Source organism: Agelaius phoeniceus, chromosome 6 (assembly GCF_051311805.1).
Source record: "Agelaius phoeniceus isolate bAgePho1 chromosome 6, bAgePho1.hap1, whole genome shotgun sequence".
NCBI lineage: Eukaryota > Metazoa > Chordata > Aves > Passeriformes > Icteridae > Agelaius > Agelaius phoeniceus.
Genome location: NC_135270.1, coordinates 10,304,697 through 10,317,733, shown reverse-complemented (window position 1 = coordinate 10,317,733; position 13,037 = coordinate 10,304,697). Strand labels below are relative to the sequence as shown.

The window sequence follows — 13,037 nt, the reverse complement described above, 5'->3', positions numbered from 1 at the left end:
TTCCCAAAGCCCCTTTGCCATAAACACAACAAGGTGCGTGTTCTCCTCGGTTAAATTCATCCCCTTTTTCTGTAACTCCAAACTCTCCTGCCTTGGGTAGAAACAGGCCTCATGAATCCCACATTTCCCTCAAACATGCACGACATCTCCTTTCTGTTACATTGGGAATGATTAATTTTTAATAAGGAGACTCCAGTCTGCATCTCCTTGGCATGGACTTGACCGCAGCAGTGGAGTTTTCAGGAAAAATGGGACTATCTTGCAAACCCTAATGGATTTAGTGCAAGAGGATGGACAAATCCCAAAGGTGCCACTCCCAGCCATTGTTCCCAGTTAAAAGCAGGATAAGGGATTCACTGAATCTAAAAGAAACAAGGAAATTCTCCACTTTGGAATGAACCTCCTCCTAACAACTGGGACCAGTTCTGAGACTGTTCCCAGGGATCCCAGTCCTAGAAACCAGTGACACTGCACATACCAACGCTTCTCTCCACTGGATATCCCTGCACCACCCCATGGGCCAGGATTTGTCCACAGCATCACCATTAGGACTGGAAAAGCCACCCAAGATCGGGTCCAACCATTCCTCCAGCACTTCCAAGGCCACCTCTATCCTATATCCCCAAATGCCACATCCACATGGCTTTTAAATCCCTCTGGGGATGGGGATTCTACCACTGGAGCCTGCTCCAATGCTTTAAGACCTTTTCCATTGAGGAATTTTCTCTAATATCCAACCTAAACCTCCCCTGGTGCAATTTGAGGCAATTTCTTCTCATCCTGCCACTTATTCCCTGAGAGCAGAGCCTGATCCCACTCGGCTCCCCCCTCCTGTCAGGGATTTGTGAAGAGTGAGAAGATCCCTCCTGACCCTCATTTCTTGCAGGCTGACTCCCCCAGCTGCTCCTTGTGCTCCAAACCCTTCCCTGGACACGGTCCAGCACATCCATGTCCCCCTTGGTGAAGGATCCACAGGGCTTTATTAATTCCAGACCTCAGCAACCATCCCTGGGCATAAAGGAAGAGGTTTGTAGGGATAAGTTTATAAAGACAGGGATCACTGTGAAATACTCCAGCTGCCCAAATGAAAGGGAGAATAATGCTTGGAAAGGGATGGGAAAGCCTCACTCACACCTCCAAGACTCCCAGGACTTTTCTCCTTGACCTCGACAAGAGCACACCTTAACTCCAGAGCTCCAAACTCCTCAGCCTATGGAAAATCCAAAGCCTGCACAAACACCTGGCTGAGAAACAAGGGAAGCCACCACTTTTTCAGGAATTGGGAGTGGAGAAGGAACTGTCACACACAGTCCCAATGTGCTGCCAGGAATGGAGTTAAAAACAACCCCCAATCGTTGTCTCGATGCCGGCAGCTCCGCAATTCCACCCACAGTTTGTGCCTGCAGAGCCCACGGGCAGCTTCCCGACCACTCCGAGCTCGGGCAAAAATAACGGCCAAGTTGCCACGGGGGAAAATGTAATAAATTCCAATTAATTTGGGATTTCAAACAGAACTCCGTGTTCTACAGGGGAATAAAATCCCCTACAACAAGTAAAGCTTGGTTTGAATGGGGTAGGGAACACAAAAGGAATACCCGGATGAGGTGATGGATACAGCAATAAATGCTCCCAGCATCCCAAATCTGCTCTCCCAGGTGTGGAACAACAGCTCCCTGGATATATTTACTGGGAATCACTGATCCTTGGTTTTGTTGGAATATCCCACAGCTACACACAGAACTTGGTAATTCCTGGTTGGAAAGCACACAGCCTCTGAGTTATTTATAGCCAAAACTCCAAGGGCTGGATTAAGCCAGCCAGGGCAAATCCAAGAGGTGACCAGTAATTACACAAGGAGAATTTTGGATGGAGCCTCATTTCTTTAGGGAAAGCTATTTTCCACTACAATCCTCGCAAATTCCTGACAGTTTTACTCCACCCTGGAATGCTTATCAGCTCAGCCTCCTTTTCAAAAAAGACAGAAAAAAAGCAGAAGGAGCAAATATCCAGGTGAGATATTGAATTCAGAGGCGCATCCCTGTTCTGGCGCATCTGGAAGTGCCTTCTTCAGGAAGAGGGAGGAGAAGCCCAGGCATTTCCAAAAGGAACTGCATCTCTCCCCTCCTGCAAGCAGCTTCTTGGCTCCCTAATTTACACTAGTGGGCAAACAGTTTTCCCAATAACTTGACTCATTGCTTCAGGAATTCCCTGGGGATGAGTCACATGCAGGGAAAGCCACCGGGAGCGGCGCCGGGACCACCGCTGCCAACACGAGGAGAGCGAAAGAAGTGGGAGAACACAAAATCCCTGCCAAACTCGGGAAAACTGTGTGGTCAACACCATTCCTTGGCACTCCTTCCCTGCTCCCCCCTCCCCACAAATGTGCTGGAGAGGAGAAGCGCATCCGGAGAGGCGGCTCCAGGCTCTGGAGCCATGGGAATCGTCAGGGAGAGGTTCCCTCCACGTGCATCTGCCGGCATAGGAGGCAATGCTGGCTCTGCACATCTCCCAGGAATGATCCTAAGGAAATTTAAACTAGGGATTATTTCCCTCCCTCCTGGAACTGAGGGGGAAAGAGGGACACGTGGAATTCCAGGGCCTCCAGCTTCTTATTCTACTCCCTGCTCACCAGCATTCCCAATTTGGCCTTTTTTCTGCATCACATCCCACAACTTATCTCAGGAGTTTTCCTCTTCTCAGATTCCATGACTAAGTGGTTGGGCAGGTACATGCCCAGCTGCAAGTCAAAAATGCTGGGAATCAGGGCTATCTGGAAAGGTTTTTTGGGAATCTAAAGCCAAATGCCTATTTTCTCAACACAATTTTTCCTCATTAAACAGGGATCCTGGGTCTGTGACACTTCCAGTCTCAAAAACCTTGGGAATGGCTTCAAACAGCCTAAACCTGACGTGGACATGACTTATTCCCATTTTCCTGATGCTGCCTGCTTATTTCCCTCATCGTGTCCCTGCTTGTTTCCTTAGCTGAGAACACGCCTGTATCCCACATTCCTAGAAATCAGCCTGGAAAGAGGTCATGGAGGTCATACTTCCCAAAGTCCAAGTGAAACTTCCAGTGGAAGCCACCAACAGCCTATTTGAGGCCTTCATCCTGTGGGAGTACGTCCAAGAGGGAACATTCCTGAATGCTATGAATTCCCTGAAAATGCCATTTCTGTGCTTTGCCTGTTCCTGTAACTCCCCAAACCCTCCCAGATTCCCACTTTCCAATATCTTGGGAAGCATCAATCTTACACTTGATTAAGCAGAATCTGCTTCTTGGCCCTAATTCCAGATTTTTCCCAGCCTCCAGTGAAAATCAAACCAACATCATGATATCCTGGAATCAGTTATTTCTGTAAGCTCATTTGATAAACCAGAACCTACAGGAATATTTATGGATTAAAAAACAAACCCTGAATTCATGTTTTTCCAGCAAGATCCTGTGAACTAATCACCACCATCCAAAGGATTGCTGCTATCCAAGGGCTTCTTTCCACACTGAATGTATCCACTTTCACTTCCATGTTTACCATGGAAGCAAGGATCAAACACCAAAGTCCCGTCTGGGGAAGGGCCAGGACAGGAACACCTGTACAGGTGGGAATTTTAAATGCCCAACAGTAGAGAAGTGGGAATTTCAGCCCAGAAATGTTCATGGCTGGGATATGCACATGGACAACATCCTCTTCCCCTTTTTCTCTAAGCTCAATGGGAACATTTCAAGCCTAACTCTGGATTTCCAGCTGCAACTTCCCAAGAAATGTGCTTGATGTGCTTCTGCCCCTCCCATCCCAAGGCTTCCACTTCAACGCATGGGAATAGCCCTGGTAGTAAAAGAAAGCATCAGGCTGAGCATTCCCAGCAGGAGAATCCTGCTTTATTCCCACCTGGAGAACAGTTTTCTAAAGGAAGCTGCCAGCTCTGCCCCAGCTCCCATAAAACTGCTAATTACAGTGCAAATCCAAAGAAAGCAGGAGCAGGGAAGGAAGGAGGGAATGAGGAAAGGAGAGGCAGATTCCGAGTCTCCAGCTCATCCAAATGACAGCTTGGGAAAACCTTTCCTGCCTCAGTGCTTGCTCCTAAGAATAAATCACCTATTCCAGTGCTGCAGGACCCCAAAATTCCAGCCCCCATGGAGACCCTTGGGAGCAGCTCCCTCCTTCCACACCCCAACAGCTCCTCTCTCATCCTATTCCAGAGAGGCCCATTGTCCATTAGGAACACGGAGCTCACTGAGGAAGAGCACACGGAAAACCACCAACAGTCCAGCACATGCAGCTCCAACTCTCTCCCAAGTTTATGGAATTAAGTCCCAAATTCCCACCCCATGGTAATCAAATCCTGGGACTTACCAGCCTGCTTTTCCTCCATCTGGTGCTTGAGATAAAGATGTTGGAATCACCACAGGGAACAAATAGCACTGGTCCCACACCTCTCCAAACCACCAGGACCAACAGACCAAATGCTTCCTTCTCCTTTTCCTAGGAATTCCTACCCATCCAGCGCCTCCCTAATGACAACCAAGCAACCTAGAACTGCAATCCTGGGCTGAATCCTGCCAAGCTGAACTCTCCAGACTCTTCCTGAATCCCAGATTTGTGATGAAAAGCAGGAATCCTCTTTTCCTTTTGCTTATGTAAGCAAGGATGAATCAAACCCAGGCTTCCCTGATCCTGTGTCATATTTAAGCCTTAAATATATTTATTTTTCCACATTCCCTTCTCCTTGGACACTCCAGGAGCTGCATTTCTGAATCCCAGCACACACATGCCTCCTCCTCCTCACCACCCACAGCCTGCACGTGGAGCTGATCCACAATTTCTCCAGGCCCTCGGGATCTGTGCTCTCCTGGCAGCCACAACACCTATCACTCCCCAGCAGGGATCCAGCCCTGCCCACTGCTCCCCAGGGACAGCCAGGAGATAGGGATTCAGTTTCAAGCTCAGGAATTATTTAATTCCATAAGGCAGCTTTACATCTCCTCAATTTCCACAGGTTTTCCAGCTCTGACTCCTGGAATTACTCACACATATTTACTCCAACTTTTTCCTGCTGACACAGATTCCTTGTGCCTGTTTCTCCCTGTGGATTCATCACTACAGATCCTGGAGTTGGAACTGCTGATTCCTGTATCTACACTCTGATATCCAGCAAACTTGGTGCCACAGGAAGCACGGCTACACATTCCTGGCTGCAGCCATGGCACCAGGAATCTCCTCCTGCTTCCATGCTTATTCCCTAATGGACACTCCTGGTGACTCCTTGATACACTGACCTTGCTCAGCCTGGAGAAGGGAAGGCTCCAGCGAGACCATGGAGCTTTTCCAGTGCCTGAAGACATTCCAAGATGGCTGGAGAGGGACTTTGGATAAAGGCATGAAGTGACAGGACAATGGGAATGGCTTCCCACTGCCGGAGGGCCAGGTTAGATGGGATATTGGCAAGAAATTCTTCCCTGTGAGGGCGATGAGACCCTGAATTTCTCAGAGAAGCTGTGGCTGCCCCATCCCTGGAAGTGTCCAAGGCCAGCCTGGCTGGGGCTTGGAGCAACCTGGGCTAGTGGAAGGTGTCCCTGCCCCTGGCTGGGGGATCGACCTGGATCACATTCCAGATCCCTTCCAACCCAAACTATCCTGGGATTTTTCTCCCTGATACCACCACTTTCCATGTTTCCATACCCTCCTCGCTTTCCCTTGTTATGGGGGAGTCCTTCGGCAGGGCTTGCAAGGAGCTTGGAAAGTTGTCACTCCAGGGACACTGTCCCTGCCCTCTCAGCCACCAGCTCCAGAGCCAGAATTCATTTGGAAAAGCTGGACAAGAGGGAGGTGAAAGGAGGTGAGGCAGAAGCAGAGAGCCCACGTGATAAGAGCAGAGCTGCAGCCGAAGAAATCCCTGGAAAAGCATTCCTTGGCTCCCAGCAGCTGTGCAGGCACAAACTGAATGGCACAGATTGGAACTGAATGTTCCTAACAATTGGTTATACCACAGAAAACCAGGAACAATCCTTCCCAAGCAAACAGGGAGCAGGAAAAATCAACTGGCCACATGTGGGAATGCACCAGCTCTGGAGTTGGGGAATGCCAGGCTATGACAGGAGGTTACTAGAAGAAGCAGGAGATGATCCAGAAACTAAATCAGCCATGTGATTCCTAAAATATAGATAGGAGGATCCCAAAACTGAGATGAATGTGCTCCTCCTAAAACTATCCCTAATTCCAGATGGCTTGGGTAGGAAGGGACCTTAAGCTCATCCCATTCCAGCCAGTCCCTGCAAAGACACCTTGCACTATCCCAGGTTGCTCCAAACCCTGTCCAAGCTGGTCTTGGACACTTCCAGGGATGGGGCAGCCACAGCTTCTCTGGGAAATCCATTCCAGGGCCCTGCCATCCTCACTGGGAAGCATCTCTTCCCAATATCCCATCTATCCCTGCCCTCTGGCAGTGGGAAGCCATTCCTATTGTTCTGTCCCTCCAGGCCCTTGTCCCAAGTCCCTCTCCAGCTCTCCTGGAACCCCTTTAGGCTCTGGAAGAAGCTCTAAGGTCTCCCTGGAGCTTTCTTTTGTCCAGGCTGCACATTTCCAGCAATTCCAGCCTATCCTCAATCCATGTCCGAATTGAACAGGAAAAACATCCCCTTTCCAGCAGGATCATCCTCAGGGCTGTACCTGGATTTCCCACCTGGCTGCTGGACATCCTGGATCATGGCCAGGTGATCCCAGTCCTTCTCTACCAAATTCAACACCCCCACAGCTTTTGGAAAGCAAATCCATTTTTCCAAAGACAAAATGGGCTCAAATCTTGTCCAGGAAAGTTGGCAATCCTCAGAAAACAGGAAGGATCCCTGCTCCAACAGCACAGGGATGCATTTTGCAATTGATTTCCCCTCCTCCAGCAGACACGAATTCCAAACAAATTTCACACTTCAATTTATAATCCTAACAGGATTATAAGGAAAAAATCTGTTCATTGGGATCTACTTCAGGACAAGCCCCTGGCTCCCAGCCCAACCAGTTTGAAGCTGCTGAAAAAAAAATTCCTTTAGAAATTCCTTTTTTCCTCTCATTCCCGAGGCAACGCGTGGTCATCCTGGTAATTAAATGGAGTGCCTTTGCAGAGATTCCTTCGGCAGGATTGGTCCAGGTGTGGATTTTCCCTGCTTTCCTTTAATTATCTTATAATTAACCATGAAGTATCCAATCATCCAGAGCTTTTTCAATTAAGCTTCAAAAGGAAATGCCTGGAAGAGCTCTTGGTGGGAATGCTCTAATCAGCTGGGAAGAGATCACAGGCACCCGGGTTGGGGTTTGGTGACTCATTCCGTTATTGCCAGGACAAGTGAACTTCCAAAGCTTGAAAAAATTCCTTTATTCCACCTTTTTCAGTTCACATCCTCACCCCTGAGCAGAGCTCAGAGGCCTGGGAGCAAGATGATATTGTAATTAACACAGTTGATTAAAGAATAATAATCAAGCTCTGAAGGATCAGGAATTATCCCTGCCCAAGTCCGACTCTTCTCCATCCCAGTCCTGTGCCTCTTTTTGCCTCAGTTCCTTCCCTCAGCCTTAAATTCTGAGCACAGGCACAAACTGAGATCTCCTACAGTTCTCTTCTGGGCAGCAAGGGAAAATATTCCCAGTCTTTTTGATAAGGAATAACAAGAATTTTGCCTGCATCCTTGTGGAGATGTTTTGGGATCCCACAGCCCAGGGGAGAGGCAAATTGTCCTCAAATGACAGGCTGAGACTTCAGTGTGTCCAACAGCACGGACAAACGGATCATGGAATTGTTCAGGTTGGAAAAGCCCTCCAAGATCATCCAGTCTAACATTCCCCAGCACTGCCAAGGCCACCACAACTATCCCAAGTGCCACATCCATGCAGATTTTAAATCCTTCCAGGAATGGGGATTCCACCACTGCAGCCTGTTCCGATGCTTTTCAACCCCTTCCATGAAGGAATTTTCCCTAGTATCCAACCTAAAACTTCCCTTGGCACAACTCCAGTGTCACTTGTCACCTGGCTTGTCAGATGGCTTTGATTTTTTTTTCAAAACACCAAGAGAATTCCAAAGGTCTCTTGGAGAAGGGATCTCTTGAGCGCTCCTAACAGCTCCCAGAATTCCAGGAGCTTCTCACACACCTTCCCAGCCAGGTTCCTGACAGTCTTTCCCACATTCCACAGACAACACACCTTCTCCAGTGGGGAAAAAAGAAATCAATCAATGTCTCCAACTGCTGACATTCCCGTTTTTGTAACTTCCCATGGATATTTAAGGATTTATAAAGATCCCATGGATATTGAATGATTTTATTTTTACTGCAAAGAGGGAAACAGCAGAGCACACAGACCCAGGGAATATCCAGCTCCAGCATTCATCCTGGAATTGTCCAGCACAGGATGAACCCAAGCATCCCTTAAGCTGGAAAAACTCCATGTCAACAGGTTTCTTCCTCCCTCCACCATATTCATTGCTCCCAGCTGGGATCAATGTCCACCAAAAGATCAAATGATCCCTCTGGAGTAAGGGAATCAGGTTATGGAATGACACTAGGAATAATTCCCCCCTCAGTTACATGATTTCCTGGCTGGAATTTTCAAGGTGTTCCAGCTGCCAGACTGAAGCTGGAAAAGGGAAAAAGGACACTGGAATGATCCCTCTCCTTTCCATGAGGAAGTTTTAAATTCCAGCACCAGCAGCTCACACATCCCCTTCTTCCCTCTCTCCCTAATAAGCCAGGAAGGAGACAACACAGCAAAATGGGAAAATTCTGTGTTTCCACCAGGAAAGCAGCAGGGGGATAGGAAGGGACAATCCAGGCTCTGAAATGTGTTGGGATCAAATCTCACCTCCACCCTCATCCAGCTCTTCCCAAGTCCACCACAGGGTTTAGCATTACCAGGATGGGAGCCAAAGAATCCAGAGGTAAACATCCAAGAGAAAACAAGGAGGGAAGGGGTTGGAATCACTGGAAAAGCCAGCAGGAGCTGCCTCTTTAACACCCCTCCCTCAGCTGCCAGCACCCAGGAATCCCATTCCTGCTCTGGGCTGCCAGCAAGGAGTGACCTCTGGAGAACACAGATCCATCCACCAGCAGCACAACTCACCCCTTTTCCCTCCTACAACGATCCAACACCCCCATTTCAGGGAAATCTGAGGCACAATTCCGTGATTTTCTGCAGGGAAGAACAGAAGCTCTGAATCCCCCACGTTTCTGGGGTGGGCTTTTCCCCCGCTCCAGGAGGAAGATGAAGTCATGTTCCCAAAATAGTTCCAAGGAAAAAGGCTCCAAGGAAGGCAGAGCTCCCCTTTAACCGGAGAGCTGAAACTTCCCTGCCCTCCAAAGGGACAGATGAATTCAAATTCCATTCTGCAGCATTGGAAACATGGAAAATTGAAGTATTAAAGTACCAAGTCATAATTAATAACAGCCACTAATTAATCAAAAATCCAAATTTAGAGGGAAAAAAAAGACAACCCCATTATTACAAAATAAGGGATGACAACCTTCAGGCAGAAGTCCCAAATCCCAGATTTATGACAAATTAAGGGATTGGATCCCTCAGGCAAGAGTCCCAGATGCGCTGACCACAACCCAGCCATGGTGCAGTGGCAGAAGAACCCTAGGGAAGCTCCCACAGGGAAAAACTGCACAGCTGCCTCAGTCAGGATCCCAGCACACTGAAACCCAGGCCCCATCCCATGGCACGTGCCTGTTTTCCAATTGGATTTGGCTGGAAACGTTTAAAAACCAGAGTTCTTCCTTAACTGACCTCTCATCTTGTTCCCATTTCCATTTTCTAAGTGAACTTTGGGGCTGCAATTCCTCTTCCCTCACACAACGCAGCCGTTTTCCTGAATTCCCACCCCCTCCAGCCTTTCTGAGCACACATGGGGCAATATTCCCAGGAAGAGGCATGCAGACAGGACTGGGCAAAGTCCCATATTCCTTGGGAGCTATTTAAACAACAGCTGCACAGAAACCAGATTTCTCTGTCCTGAATATCTTATCTACTTCCAAGGAGGTGGGAAAAGCAGATTCAGGAACAGCTTAACCTGGAAAAGCCATCCCAAGGGGGTTTCTAACCCTGCTCCACAAGCATCTGGAATCTAAGATGGTCTTTTGGCTGCCCCCCTCCCTAAAAAAAGGAGCTGTGAGCTGCTGAGTCAGCAAAAAAACCCAGCAGGGCGGATTTGGGCATCTCCTTATCCAACTTGTAATTAACTCCGAGGCCACGGAGCAGCCTGGAATGGGAAAACTCAGAGTCAGGAGCCAACTGAGAGAGAAGGAATCTTGGTTTCCCACTTAAGTCAGAAATTAAATCCCTTTCCTACCTTTCCTGACAAATCTTATAAATGAGAACTCCAAGCCTTGCAACTCCCTGTTCCCATAGGAACATGAGAACTTCCAACCTCATCTCCTTTTCCAAGAGCAGCAATGTCTAATGGAGCCTCAGCAGCTGGAATACTATAAACACTGGGAAAGGTAAAAGAATAATTCTCTCATTTCTCCTCCAAAAAGGGAGCAGCAGCCACAGCCCCAGGGGCCACCAAGTCCTAAATTCCTCCCTTTTCCTCTCTCCTAATGGGATTTGTCACTTTTTCTCCCCCAAAAAAGCCAGAGTTTCAACAAAAACTCCAATTTGAAATGCAAATTCCTTGGAAAACCCTTGCAGTCAGGTGTAAGGAGCTGAGCAAACACCAGGATAGCTATCTCAAGTACAGAGCAACAAAAGGTCACGTTGTCTGGGAACAGGATCTCCTGCTTCTCCAGGCCTGGACAACCAGGAATTCCAGTATCACACCCTCTGGCACAAAACCTTTTACCTCTGGACACTGAGGCAGAAGATCCATCCGCTTTCCTCCTATCCATGTAAAACTTCCAGGCCCTGACACACTGGAATGGTGAAAGCATTCCAGAAGGAAAAGTGGATTTGCTCCCACTCTCCACCCAAATCCTTCCCTAAATATTAAGGTTGAGCCAAACAGCACCTGCTGGAAGAAGAGAAAGGCCAACTCACTGTTTATTGGGAATGCTGAGCCCTCGTGCTCCAGAGCAGAGGCTCCAGGGCTGTGTTTTCCATGCCAGGCAGGAGGGAGTGTTTTGGCCCAGCCCCAGGGAACTCGGAGCTGAGCAGTTCACCAAACAAATCCACATTAACATTGGGATTTTGGTGTCATAAATCAGGTGCTTTCAGGTGAAAAGGTTCCGGATTGTTCGGACCACACCCTTCCACGCTTTTTGCACTCCAAAGGGCAGCATTTCCCAGCTCCGGCACACAAAAGGCAAAATCCTGCTGCTACAGGAACAGGAACCAGGATGAGTTCTTCCCATTCCACCTGGTTTTCCAAACCCCCTCTATCTAGGCTTTTCTGGAATGAGAAGCCTCATTTCTTAGCAGTGGGAAGTGCCTCTCACTCTCCTCAATCCACATCCTGCTTCCAAGTGTTGTTCAATTAAGAGTTAACATGGAAAGGAAAATGAGGAGAGTCTCTGGAAAATGACAGGATAAATACAAGGGCAGCTGGGAACACCAAGGACAACAGGATTCCAATATCCCTGTGGGCTCCATCCAACTTGGGATATCCTCTGATTGACTCGTCCATTGCACAACACCCCAAGGTTTTAAGAGGATAATTGGCTGAGGACAGTCCAGGATCCCCCGTGTTGGAGAGATTCCCACATTCCCTGGGGCGACTCCGCCTCTTCCTCAGCCTGCCCAGGTGACACCTCCCGAGCACCTCGTCCACCCGGTTGGAGCTGCCACGGAACGCTGAACTAATCCGAGCCTTGGGATGAGCATCCAGTGAACAAACACAGCGCATTCCCTTCCGCTCTCCTGAGCCAGAAGGATCTGGGTGAGCCCGGAGTCGTTAAAAGCCACCTCGGATCAGTTCTGCTGCCTGAATCCCCTCAGCGTATCCCAAAAACCCGGAACCGCAAGTCCTTACCGGGCTTGCGGATGTCGCAATTCCAAAAGTTCACTTCCCTGTCTTTTCACCCACCAAGAGAAGGAAAATCTGGCAGGATCATTCCCCTGAGGACCAAACTAAACCTTGTGTGTCCCAGGACATCGAGGCAAAATGTGAGAATCCTTGGAGTTCCTACCCAGAAATGGCTGGAAAACAGGGTTCAAGCCATTCCAGGGAACAAACATGCAAGGAGCCAACAAATCCATGGACACAAAACATGGGTTATGGTATGAAGGACATGGGAAAAGTTGGGAACATCAAACCCCTCAGGAGTGCCTGGCCTGCACATAGAGAATCATGGAATTGTTAAGGTTGGAAAAGACTTTTAGGATCATCAAATCCAACAGTCAACCCACTTACCCATGTCCCAAAGTGTCACATCCACATGGATTTTAAATCCCTCCAGGAAAGGGGACTCCACCAGTCCCTGCTGCCCTGGGCAGCATCTTCCAGTGCTTTACAACCTCTTCCATGAAGAAATATTCCCAATATCCGACCTAAACCTCCACTGATGCAGCTCGACACCGCTTCCTCCTGTCCTGTCATTTGTTCCCTGGGAGAAGAGCCCAATCCCACCTGGCTCCCACATCCAGCCACGGAGTTGTAGGGAATGAGAAGTTCCCCCCCAACCCTTCTTTTCTCCAGAATAAAACACATCCTGCAAACTCACACATTAGATAACAGAGAAACTTCCAACACTGGCATGTTCCCGATTTCCCTCCCCAAATTCCTGCTCCCCACCTCACAAGGGAATTTCACCAACTCTGCCAGTATTCCCAGGAGGCTCCGCACTTACTCAGCCGCCCATTCCCGAGCATTTTCTGCAGCTTCCCACGTGCTTCCCACCTCCCAGCTCGCCTCTCCTCATTCCTCCGCCCTCATCCAAGGGGAACACAAAGTCAGAGCAAGGCCCCAGAGAGTCCCGAAATTCTCCTTGCCAGCTGGGATTCCATAAGGCAAAGGGTTCCATGCAACAAATCCCTTTATCTCAGGCTCTATCAGGCCTTGGAATAACCATGGATAACACTGGATTTGGGGATGTGCCCGTTTCCTACTGAGTTAAAT

The 13,037-nt window shown here is 48.7% G+C and overlaps 1 protein-coding gene across 5 annotated transcripts in view; it reads right to left on the bottom strand.

The window, feature by feature from the left end:
• The window catches only part of DAGLA (diacylglycerol lipase alpha), a 56,687-nt gene that overhangs the window by 38,373 nt on the left and 5,277 nt on the right, over positions 1 to 13,037 (bottom strand). Inside the window, exon 1 of one of the 5 annotated variants that reach the window (XM_077179691.1) lies at positions 4,355 to 4,712. The exons of the other annotated variants lie outside the window; for them this stretch is intronic. The gene's annotated coding sequence lies outside the window, so the exon portion shown is untranslated. Of the gene's footprint in view, positions 1 to 4,354; positions 4,713 to 13,037 lie in introns of those variants that run through there. 5 annotated transcript variants of the gene reach the window in all.